Raw genomic sequence first — 12,705 nt, 5'->3', positions numbered from 1 at the left:
AGGAACATATACACCACTTCTTGTTTAATAAGTATTAGATGTTTGTGACTTGTGCTGGAAAGATGAGAGGGTTGTACATCAAGTTCTGTCAGGTAATGTGAAAATTCTGTCTATAGTTTTATCAGTATTTGCCATTCACGTATACATGATATTCATGATAGTGACTGATCAATGCACTTCATATGAGTTCAGAAACTGGCAACAAGAACACAGACTCTGCAACAGTGTTATTCCTAATTGAAAGCAATATAGGTGGGGATATTTTGTCTTTGTTCATGCTCTTGTTGGTATTTTGAAACTAATGGCCATCCATTTGATCCTATTATTGGGATACTGGTGGCAAGTATAATTGCTATTATGTCTACATATGACTCCGGCTGTGCCAACTTTTCATCTCAGACTACTTCTATGCTGCAGTGAACCCTGTAGCTTTGCAAGAGGTTGTAAGAGCCCTGCTATGTATCAGTATACAACTTTGTCCAGACTTAATATAGCAATGAAGCAAATTGCCCTCACTCATAGAAACACTGGTAACCAGCATAGGAGATCTGACTTCTTTTAAATTAGGTACAGATGTTTATTAGCTGCATTTATGCCATATCTTTTCTCTAATGAACTTAAGAATGCTTTCCACTTCATTAATTTATTGCCATAACAATGTTGTGAAGTTGTTTAGTTTGTATACTGACTGGCCAAAGGTCTCTCAGTAAGCTTTGTCATTTAGTATAACTAGAATCTAGATCTCCCACAGCTGAGTCCAGTACCAACCACTATCCCACAACTGACTCTCTCTGCAGTGAAATCATTTCTGACTAATTGCATGAGTTGGAAATGATTTCAAATCCCAGGTAGGGAGGCTACAGGATGGAAATGTTAGAAACCCAAGAGGGGGTACAAAACGTCTTCATAGACCTAGATCATGTCTGGTCCTTCCATTGAAATATCTTTCTTTGTGCATTTAAGTATTGGGACTTGAGCTTCAACGGTACTTCAGAAAGTCCCAAAGTCCAGTCAGTCCTAACATACCTAAGTATTTGAGTCAGACTGTGACAAATTTAGCTTCTTTTAAAATGCTGCCTCAGCAATTGCAACATGCATGACCCCCCCCCCCCCCCCAAATTATGTTTGTTTACATTGGATCAAGAGTGGAGAGGAAGTTGGTGACTGTTCATTCCATGGATTTGCATTAGGATTATGTGTGAGACATGGGAGCCTCCTTAAAGGCTTTAGGAATCGGTAGACAGGCAGGCCAGAGGAAGTCCAGAGTTGATAAATGTGATCTGTACACATTCCTCATGGACATCCATTGTGCTTACACTTCTTTGCATATTCACATTGTAGTAGATTGCTTTGTTTGCTTTCCGTGTCATTTAAGAGAGTAGCAAAACTCAGAGCAATTTGAAGGAGATCTATTGTGATTGGGTGTCAGTCTTTTGTTTGAAGACCTTCTTTAATTGATGGGCACTCCAACTTTAGCTTAAAGATAGATCTGAGAAGGGAGAGTAGAAACTAGGCTTGCTCAAATAATTCGATTTCCCCGTTACCCGTTATTAATTCGTTATTTTCGTTAGTTTTGAAGCAATATACGGCCTTGATTGTCCACACGTCTGGATATCGCGGTTTCGAATCGCGAGAGGCCGTTTTTTCTTATTTCGTCGTTTTTTTCGTTAGGAAAAAAAGCTTTTGCAAATCACCCAAACTCCCACCATTCAGGCCCTTTCCTTTTGCCCCTCAGCAAAAGGGGCGTCACGGGCTCAGCCAATGGGAGTGGGCGAGGGGGAAGGAGGCCGAGGAGGAGGAGGAAGACGGAGGGGGGAAATGGCCGCCGCTGCCTCGCCTCAGCTCAGACCTGGTGTCTCTCTGTGAGGCGGGAAGGCGGCGGATGGAGCCGGGAATGGAGAGACCGAGAGAGACAGAGAGGCGCCCGGCGGTGAGGAGGAAGAGGCCCGGGATGCGAGGGGGTGTGGGCCAGGCCCGTCCTCGGCTGCTCCCGGGGAGGGAGGACTACGACTCCCAGGGGCCCAGATTCGCACCCTCCCTCCCCCCAATACAGGTCTCCATACGACGCTACATGAACTTGAATGGATACTGTGGTTGTGTTGTCGAAAGCTTTCATGGCCGGGATCACACTGTTGTGGTATGTATTCCGGGCTCTATGGCCATGTGCCAGAAGCATTCTCTCCTGACGTTTCACCCACATCTGTGGCAGACATACTCAGAGGTTTTGACGTCTGTGCGAAGCTAGGCAAGTGGGGTTTATATATCTGTGGAAGGTCCAGGGTGGGAGAAAGAACTCTTGTCTGTGGGAGGCAAGTGTGAATGTTGCAATTGGTCACCTTGATTAGCATTGAATAGCCTTGCAGCTTCAAAGCCTGGCTGCTTCCTACCTGGGGGAATCCTTTGTTGGGAGGTATTAGCTGGCCCTGATTGTTTCCTGTCTGGAATTCCCATTTTCTGGGTGTTGTTCTTTTACTGTCCTGATTTTAGCTTTTCTGTAGCTAAAAATGCATATAAAATTGATTCTATAGGGAGGATAAATGATTGGATTTCAACTCCTACAGCTTGGCTTTCTCTGCCAATAATGGTACCATACCAAACTAAACCTCCCAAGATTCTGTAGCAGTGAGCCATCTTGGATATTGTAAGGGATTTTTTTATTATTATTATTATTATTATTATTATTATTATTATTATTATTATTAGACCTTGCTCCCAGGAAGGTGCCTTCGCTGTAGCTCCCAACTTATCTATCTACCTTTCCACATATTCTCCACATTGTGTGCATGTGTATGTATATTATATATACATGAGCCCCGATGGCGAAGTGTGTTAAAGCACTGAGCTGCTGAACTTGCAGACCGAAAGGTCCCAGGTTCAAATCCCGGGAGCAGAGTGAGTGCCCGCTGTTAGCTCCAGCTTCTGCCAACCTAGCAGCTTGAAAACATGCCAATGTGAGTAGATCAATAGGTAGGAAGGTAATGGCACTCCATGTAGTCATGCCAGCCACATGACCTTGGAGGTGTCTATGGACAACACTGGCTCTTGGGCTTAGAAATGGAGATGAGCACCAACCCCCAGAGTCAGACATGACTGAACTTAACGTCAAGGGATACCTTTACCTTTACCTATACACACACACACACAAACACACACACACATATGCAGGGACTATATATATATATATACACAGTATATATCACACACACACCAATTTAACAAAGTTTCAGCCACAAAAACAAAGTTTCTGAAGTAGAACAATGACTTTCACAGTAAAGACAACCCAATTTAACAGGAAATAAGACTTTCAAACCAGGAACAGATTTCTGCAATTATTAAAAAATGGTTTATTATAAAAGCTATGAAAATTCGCCAAAAATCAGAGGATAAGGGAAACGTTCCAAATTTTGGTGAACTATCAGTGTTAAATGTGTTCTACCACTGTACCAAGTTTGAAGAAGATCACTCAAAAAATGAGGGTGGGAGAGTCCTGTAAAGTCCTCTCCCTCTGTGCTGTTTTTGGGAATTGCGCATGCGCGTCCGCCATTAACGAATTAATTTAGAAAATAACGAATTTTCGTTAATTTCGAATTTTTTGGGGGGCAAAATTCGGAAATGACATCAGAAACGAAACGCTGGCGCCCCCTGCTTTTGAAACGAGTTTAGAATCAATTTTTTCATGGATCGCTCAAGCCTAGTAGAAACCTTGCATTCGCTCATCAACAGCACTCAAGTCATCTGGGTACCCATTCATACACAATTATGATACTGTTATTACACTTGAAATATTATGGTGCCATCCCAGGAATTGTGGGATTTGTAGTTAGATGGGGCACCAATGCACTTTGGCTGAGAAACTAAAAATGCCCCTGCCTAAAATGCCAAGCCCAGGGTTTCATTGGATGAAACCATGGCAGTTAAAGTGGGGTAATAGTGCTATAATTGTCTGATAGGAAATGGACCCCTAGTTCCAGTCTCCGGCCTTGTATTTCTATCTGCAATAATTAGCATTTGCACATTTAATGAATATCCCTCCCCCTCCTGCCCCCACTATCCTGTTTTGATGATCCATTTCCTCAGTTTGAGTGATAGTAACTATTCTGACCTAGGGTGATTCTGAGGAATTTGTGCTGCGACCCAAATTACTGGATTACAGTTCCATTCACCTCCAACATCCAAGCCAATAATGGCAGTTGTAGTTCAGTAACAAATAGAGAGTCACAGATGCCCTTCCAAAGTTTACACATTTTCAAAACTCATGTGCGGGTGATTCTCCTTTATTCGTTCAGATGGGATTTAAACCACTTTGTTTGCAAGTTTGCCCTCCAACACAGCTGTAAAAACTTATAAAAATACTGTAATGTATACAACAGGAGTATAAAAGTCAATCAATCGGAGGACAATCCATTGTTTCTAGACAACCAGGAGTTCGCTAATCTCAATTCATTTTTTAGACTAAATCAGTCATGGGCAAACTTCAGCCCTACAGGTGTTAGGTATTGTGGGAGTTGAAGTCCAAAACACCTGGAGGGCTGAAGTTTGCCCATGCCTGGACTAGATGCTTCATACCCATGGAGACTTAATCTGATGCAGCCCCAAGACTTGTTTTAGGATTCAGATTTGTAAATATAATTTGATACATAAAAGGAGTTACTCTGAACACAGGCGGTGTATAATTACTGAAGAATACTGAAGCATGGTCACGTGTCTTACTTTGTAGAGAATAATCTTCTGTTTGAATTGCTCTCAGAGGAGAGACCTGTACTTGAAAGCCCCTGTGTGAAGTATCCTCCAGTCCATGTACATTTTAATATGACAAAACTTCAGAGTCGAAGTGTCCTATCAATGTCATGATAGCCAAAGCATAATGAGAATGGTAGACTAGCATATTTGGGGGGGTATGAGGTTGGGGATGGTTATAATAAATGATAACTTTGGAAGAATCACATATAAAATTCACCATATGTCTTCGGAAGAGAAGCATTATGTCTTTGAGATGAGCTGTAAATAAGAATGGCATGCTAAGAATCTACAATACAATAACAAAATAACACTGCCTTCTCAACCAACAGAGGTCATATTCAGTAGTTTTTTTCACATAAAAATTAAACCAGCCTTATCCAAAGATGCTATGTAAATGCAAAGTAGAAACTGTGCTGCCCAACAGTGAGGCAGCCATTGTGCATAATTCAACTCTGAGTACTGAAATAACAATTTCACCTTGGAAAGATCAGTTAAAAAGTAAAAAAAAACAAGGCCCTGGGGGAGGTGGTAGCAGTGCAGTGCTCATGTTTTAATCATATTCTTAGGGTGCAAATTATTCTCAGTTGCCTCTGCTGTCATGTCCTCTTTTAAACCTACCTGATTGTTCCTTGCTCAGTGTGAGGATTATGAATTTTGCTATGGAGGGTGCCTTCCCCTCCTCCTCCTTCTCTTTCTCCTCCTGTCCTTCTTCATCTCCAGGATTTCCAGGTATTTGGCTACAGTTCAACTGTGTATTGTTTTGGTTTCCATGTCTAGCTGTTAAATGAACTACTTGAAAGTAGATTTGTTAATTATAGGTTGCATCCATGGTTAGGAGATTCCTGTGCTCCTAAGAAAAAAAGTAACCTGGAGGCAGGAGCTGGGCTGCCAGACTCCTAATCCACTTGAAAGATAATGTAAAACAGCATGATGCTTGCAAGCCTTAATGACCTTAGGTGTCAGAAATCTGAAATGGAAAACAGTACAGATGTAAAAAGTGTGATGGAAATTTGAGGAGGTGGTCTTTATTTCCCTTGGGATTGTTAAAAAGGCAGGGCGCCACTAATTAGCTGAAGGTGAAGGTGCTAAAATAGCAGGCGTCTCAGAACCCAATTTAGACTGGAACCTGTATGTGAGCCTGGAGCTCTGCAGGAAAACTGAAGCTTTACTTTTATCTAATTTAAATCCCCTTCCCTCCCAAATAATATTGCTTTTTTCATTGTGTAGATTTGTGAAGGGAACTGTAGCTCAGGCTGGATCTACGCTGCCCTATATCCCAGGATATGATCCCAGATTATCTGCTTTGAACTTGATTATATGAGTCTACACTGCCAGATAATTTGGGATAAGCAGATATTTTGGGATCAGATCCTGGGATATAGGGCAGTGTAGATCAAGCCTCAGTAATAATAAAGCTTTTCTTAACCAGCCCAGATAAGACAGAAAAAATGATGAGATACTTTGGGATGTAAACAGTCTGTCCTAGAGACTGTGGAAAGCCATTGCTAGTCAGAATAATATATCAGACTTGACGGGCCATCCCTAAAACTGACTTGCTATAAAATAACTGATGGGTGCAGGTGTTTTTGTATGTGTTTTCCAAATCAGTAACTTTGGAGAAAAGGCGTGGCTCATGATAGAATGTGTGTTTTTCACATCAAAAGTCCCAGATACAATCCTTGACCTCTTCACTGAAAAATATTGGATAGAAAGGGCAAGATCTAAATTACTTCAGTTTAAATCTAGTTGCTAGTTCCAACAAGAGTTAACCAATTGAATCAGAAGGATTTTGCATTTGATTCAATGGGTCTCCTTTAGCTAGAACTGGCTGTTAAATGTAGGTCACTGTTATGCCATTTATGTGTGTATGTGTATGTGTTGATAAAATATGTTAATTTGAACTGGAATGAGCTCCCAGTCTGAACTGGGACCCTGTGGTTATTTTCTGCCAGACATTATCTGTTTCTTCCTGTGGCTGCTGTTGACAAGACAGAAGAGTCTTGTTAGTGTTCATCCCCAATTTCTGGAACTTCTACAGATAGCTTTGACAGTACCTCCTTTTTCTCCAGATTCAAATACTTCATTGTTTTATGGAGACTTCTCCAATTTTTTTATGCTTTTCTGAATTGACCTCTTTAGGATGACCAATGTTAATTTTACCTGGTGCTTCATTTCCTTTTGTATTTTCACTTTTATTGAAACTATATATCTTTTTTTAGATGCTTCTTTGCAAAAACAAGGTCTCAAAAGGCAGGGTATATGTGCTCAAAGTAAATAGATAAATAAAAGTCATGTTGATATTATCAGTTGTAAACTGTACTGGCTTTAAGTTAAATAGGTCTTTTAGTGGCTTTTTGTCTGTTGGACCATTGCATTAACACAACTATTCTTTCATTCCTGCTGACAGTGTGGTGGGAACTGAACCAAGTCCCATGAATGGCTGGGATGTGCCATTGTCTCCCTCACCTGGAATTAACATAGCATTGACCATTTATTTATTTATTCAACACCACACAGACTCTTGGCTCAGCTTCAACATTTACACTTGACCTTTTGACAAGTCAGGGGATTTCAATGACTTTTTAATGGCAAATGGGGAAAAGGTAGACTACTTTCCTGAAATTTGAAAATTACAATACTGCTAGTGCTATAACTTGTTTTTTGGAGTTATGATATAGAATCTGCAGCTGTTCAGGTTTTATGGTTAAAATTATTCCCAGTCATAACCAGAGTATTTTTAGTATTTATTTTTACTACGTTGCATACATCCTTTTGTAATAAGGGCCTTACTATATTAATGATTGAATCTGAAAATGGGGAGACATTACGAGCTGTTTCTCACAGTACTAATTGAAGCCATTTTCTTATATACTATAAGAAACTTGTGACTACAAATTTCACAATCCCTTACAATGCAGGATAGTACAGGTAGTATTTGTAGGCCATAAATTTTTGGACTGGGGATAAGAAAAGCAGAGGTCCTGCTACGTCTTCAGTAGAATAAACTTTAATAATAAAATCGGAAGCGAAGAGAAGTTACCTTTTTCACTATAACCCCCAGAATCCTCTAGGTAGCCTAACCACTAGAGGTGTGCAATCTGGGTAAACCTTAAATCATTTCATGTCCCGGCTTTTAGTGGGGCCCGTGATCCATTTTTTGGGAGCCTCCCGAATTCGGGAGGGCAGATATCCTTTTTCGCTTTGTCGTGCCGAAAGATCCTTTTTCTATCAAACCCATTTTTGGGAGGGGGCTTCTCAGGCTCCCCTTCTTCTCATTTTAGGCATTTAAGCTGTTTCTACTCTAGAGGAGAGGCGCTGCAGGCAGGAATTCGTGCTTTCTCTCCTGGCCCTGCATGACACACACGCTTTCCAAGGCATTTTAAGGAGGTTTCCCACTTCCAGGTAAGGAAGAGCGATGACTTCCTTGAGCTCCTTATTCTCCCTGGGTTTCCTTTTCAAAAAACCCTCTTTTTTCCTGTCATGCTTCAATCTCCTTTCTGCTTTAGGTTTAATGCCTCCTTACAGCTGTTTCTACTTTCTACTCTAGAGGAGAAGTAACTAGTAGTAGTTTTCAGGGAATGAGGGTTTTCTTTTTGTTTCCTGGGGATTTATAACAAAGATTAAACTATGATGCCAAAAAGGAGAGGGGGAACCGAGATTGGCTCCCACTTGCTTTCATTGCCCTGGGGGTTGGGGGGGCTCATACCGGGGGGGGGGGCTTCCCATTTTGTGCTCCCAAAGGTACCGAATGTGCTGCAGGTACCGGAGGAAACAGAATCCACGCACAACTCTACTGACCATTGCACGTGATGACTAGGGGATTCTGGAAGTTATAGTTTCAAAGGTAACCTTTTCAAGATCTGCCAGTACTAGGCAGACATTGCTGTCAATAATTTCATGTTACTATTTTTGGAGGGTTGTTAATCTCTTTGTAACAGACTTTTTCTACCGTGATATGAGGAGAGAAGAGACCCAATTCATAGGTTATTTCTACACTTTGTTGTGTTGTGTTAATGTTATGTCTTACATTGTAATTAAAAATGATAAAGGGCATTTTGTTTTTAAGAACATGGGACACAGGGATGCAAAATAAAATATAGCTGTTACTAGAGGATCTTCTTGTGAACATACACACACTCTTATACTACATTAGAACATTAGTCCATGCAGTCTAATATTGCCTTCTTAGGTTTGTGGTGGCTTTCAACATTTTTTCAGCTGTACTGCCTGAGATCTCTTTAACTGGAAGTGCCAGGGACTGAATTGGGGGTTTTGTGTATGCATAGCATGTGCTCTTCTATGGAGGTTTGATCCTCCAGAGATAATTTCTGATCAAGAATGTGTTCAACTTTAAGTGCCCTGCTTCATTTTACTGCCAGAATCTTCAATCTGCTGCTAGGTTAGTTAAATTTGCTGCTTAACGTCCTTTTGCACTCATCAGCACAGGAAATGGTACAATCTTGCTATTAGTGCTAGATTTTCAATAAAACTCTTCTGCAAAGGCGAGCCATATTTTATCACACAAAGCAATGAGCAGAGTTAACATTCCGCTGGATAAAATATATAACTCACTATCCTTTGGGAGGCTTTGGTAATGCAAGGCACAGGAAGCAGGGGAATTCTTTTATGTGGATAGTTGTAATTTTCTGCAGCAAAGTATGTGTTCTACTCCCTGCTTAAGTATACAAATGAAGATGAGCAGCCTGCTATGGAAAAAGATGAAGAGGGCGGGTGGCAGCAGGGTGAAGAGACCAAAACAAGGCAAGTTTCAGTAGAACAACATCCTTCCTTCTAAGAAGTATTAGGGTTGGGTTTGCTTTTAAAACTTGGTGCTTTGCATAACTGCTTTGATCTTTCAATCATGCTCACAACTACATAATATGTAGAAAGATTTTTCTTTCAGTGAAACATTTCAACAAACACTCTTCAAACATTTGCTACTGAAAATTCTGTCCCTTGGGATACTGAAGGTCAAGTTGAACTTTACTTTAAGCTGTTGAAGTCCAAGGGTCTTACATGAGCCATAATATTATGAAAAATGTTCACCTGAGCTTGGAAAAGTTACTTTTTTATTTTTCAACTCCCTAAATTCTCTAAATGGCCACTGATCATGCTAATTGAGGAATTCTGGGAATCTTAGTAAAAAGGAATTGTAATGCTTTGCCCTACACAACACACAAACACATCAGTTCTCAGGGAATTAAAAAATAATAATCAAGTCAAACAGAGATAGGCACAGCTCCGTAAAAGGTGCCCTCTCCATTCCAACTGCTACTGCCCTAGCTGGTGCCTTGTAGCTTAAAAAAATCATTTGTCATCCAGGTTTTGTAGGTTCCATACAATCCAACAAAGCTCTCCCAGTCATTATGGTGAGATCATAGAAATAACTCATTAATTTTCTCTGTGGGCACAGAAGCAGGTATGGTGGCTACTTCATCTCAGCATTGGAGAATTAATAGCACTGGCTGAAAGGAGGGAAGGGTAAATATGTATACATGTAAAACTCACTTGCATAATATCCTCATGCATTCAGCAGTATCGTAGACTGCTGCTCCCCCTGTGGCTGGAATCGAGCATACCCTCAGGAAGCTGGAAGCTGGAGAAGGTTAAATTGCCTCTGTGTCTGTCTCTGTCTTTATGTTCATATGGCACTGAATGTTTACCTTGTATGTGTACATTGTGATCCATCCTGAGTCCTCTTCAGGGTGAGAAGGGTGGAATATAAATACTGCAAATAAATAAATAAATAAATAAATAAAAGACCTTGAACATCAGAGTCTAATGGGATTTTGTAATCATGTTTGGCTCAATGTCTAAAAGTCTGCTGTGCTTCTAAGGGTCTATCCACACAGTACCTTTGTCTCAGGAGCTCCCGGTTCAAAATGGCGGGTGGCAAAACAACATCACTGGAAAACATGGGAGGAATTGCTACAAAGCACTGAAAATGCAAGATTTTCAATTGCAGGAAAATGTCGGAAAATGCAGATATTAGAATCTCTGTATATTCCTACACTCGGAAATACGGGATTTTTTATGTTGGTTCATTCCTGGGTTATACATGTCAGTTCCTGATTGTTTGTATCCTACAACAGTTGATTAGAGGGCAAAAACCTTATCATGGCAAGAGAAACTTCATCCTCCACACGCAGGACCGTAGCCAGGATTTTGATTCCGGGGGGTGGGGGGTGGGGCTGGGATTTTGGGGGGGGGGGCTGAATCTGAATGAGAGAGGATCTACCCTAGCAAACCTTTTGTATCGTTATCCCAATACCCCCATGCATATGGGACATATTGAGCATGGTGATCAGATCATGATATGAATAAACATAACAGTTTAAATAATAAATGTAAGGCCTTCTTGCGGACCACCTTGAGAATTTGGGGGGGGGGGCTGAAGCCACTCAAGCCCCCCCCCCCCGGCTACATGCCTGTCCACACGTTTAATGAAGTTTCTGATAAACAAACAAAGGTTTTGACATGTAATCAACTTTCCCCATGTTTTTATGATAAAAGCAATGAGGAACAGACATTGTATTACCCCATTGTTCCCAGGCCTAAGTACACAACCAAACCTATCTGGACAGATAGCCATGCAGCTTCTGAATGATAATAATAATGACTTCTAGATTTACTTTCTTCTACTTGTTTTGCCTATTTGTGCAGTCACCAGAAAGTTCCAAAAACTAAAAAAATGACCTAGACTCACTGAAATTGCCCAATCCAGTATAAGATGGAATCAGACTCTGGTTGGGTCTTAAGAACCCCTAACTGGGGTTTTATTTTATGAACATTATATTGCTGTAAGCAGGAATAATAGCAGATTGATGGATTCTAGACTGACAGGATGAAGAAGAGAATTAATTTCACTGAAGAAGCAGACTGAATTCATGTTTAGATGCACACTGAAATAGCTCAATCTTTGATTTTTAAACAATGGATTATTTCCAACACAAAAGGATGCAATCTTGTCTCCTGTGGTGCAGGAGTGGTGGGTGGGGAGAGGACTTTGACCTCCTAATTTTTCTATTTTAAGCGTAAGCAGAAATGTTAATGGGAGGTTCAGAGTTGTCATGTTTTGTTGTAAAGCTGTATATCCAGTTGTATACCTTGCTTTACGTCCACTTTTGGCTTACTATGATGTATCAAAAATATCAGGTTACCTTGTTGTAAAGTGGAAGAGAGCAGCATAGGGTGGATCGTTGAGCATGCTGACTCAGGCCAAACAAAATACGTAATATATGCCATTAATGCAGAAGGGTAGTCATATGCCAAGAGTGACACATCTGTTCTGTTGACGGATTGTGATACCTTTTCCGTGTCCTGGCAGTTCCAGCTCATGTTCACCCTGCGTGGCCTCTCAATCTGTTGCTGATTTATTTTTAAGTGCTAGCAGAATTTGGCTGCATTTTAAAAATAATAAGCACTGATTTTCTAAATTGAGAGACTTAATTTGTTGCTTTTTTGTAGTTAGAGAGAAAAAAAGGCTGTTCAGTTTTGTATGCATGTATGTAAGATGCTATTTGGTAGTCTTGTAAAAGTTCAAAAATCGTGTGAGATACACTTTCATTCAAAAGGAGCAGGGTTTATATAAAGCAATATTTCTAATGTTCCAAATTGTAGACAGAGAGTAGAATTGCTAATATTTAAATCCTGAAAGATCATTCCAGATATTATATAAAAGATGCATATGAAAAGGTGAATGTCGATTACAAGGGCTGGCAATAGCAGAATAACAAAATACTATTTTTGAAGAACTTAGATTACATGAGACAAAAAAAATCAAACCTGTATTGTACCATAGGAATAAAAACAAAATCCAAAATGTACAGATGGGCAACAACTTTGTTAGTGTGCTTTCAATTCTTCAGAAATTAGCCTGATAGTAAAATAAATTTGGTGAGGTGTGTAGGAGGAGTCCTAGTACAAATAATTGGGTCAGATAGTTTTAAACCATGGGGACTTTAG

At 40.4% G+C, this 12,705-nt stretch overlaps 1 protein-coding gene across 2 annotated transcripts in view; it reads left to right on the top strand.

The window, feature by feature from the left end:
• prex1 (phosphatidylinositol-3,4,5-trisphosphate dependent Rac exchange factor 1) overlaps positions 1–12,705 on the top strand; it is a 236,824-nt gene that overhangs the window by 113,317 nt on the left and 110,802 nt on the right. The gene's annotated exons all lie outside the window — the stretch shown is intronic.

Source organism: Anolis carolinensis, chromosome 4 (genome assembly GCF_035594765.1).
Source record: "Anolis carolinensis isolate JA03-04 chromosome 4, rAnoCar3.1.pri, whole genome shotgun sequence".
In the NCBI taxonomy this organism is placed as follows: domain Eukaryota; kingdom Metazoa; phylum Chordata; class Lepidosauria; order Squamata; family Dactyloidae; genus Anolis; species Anolis carolinensis.
Note: the sequence above shows the minus strand (reverse complement) of the source record. Positions and strands in the feature narration are given on the sequence as shown.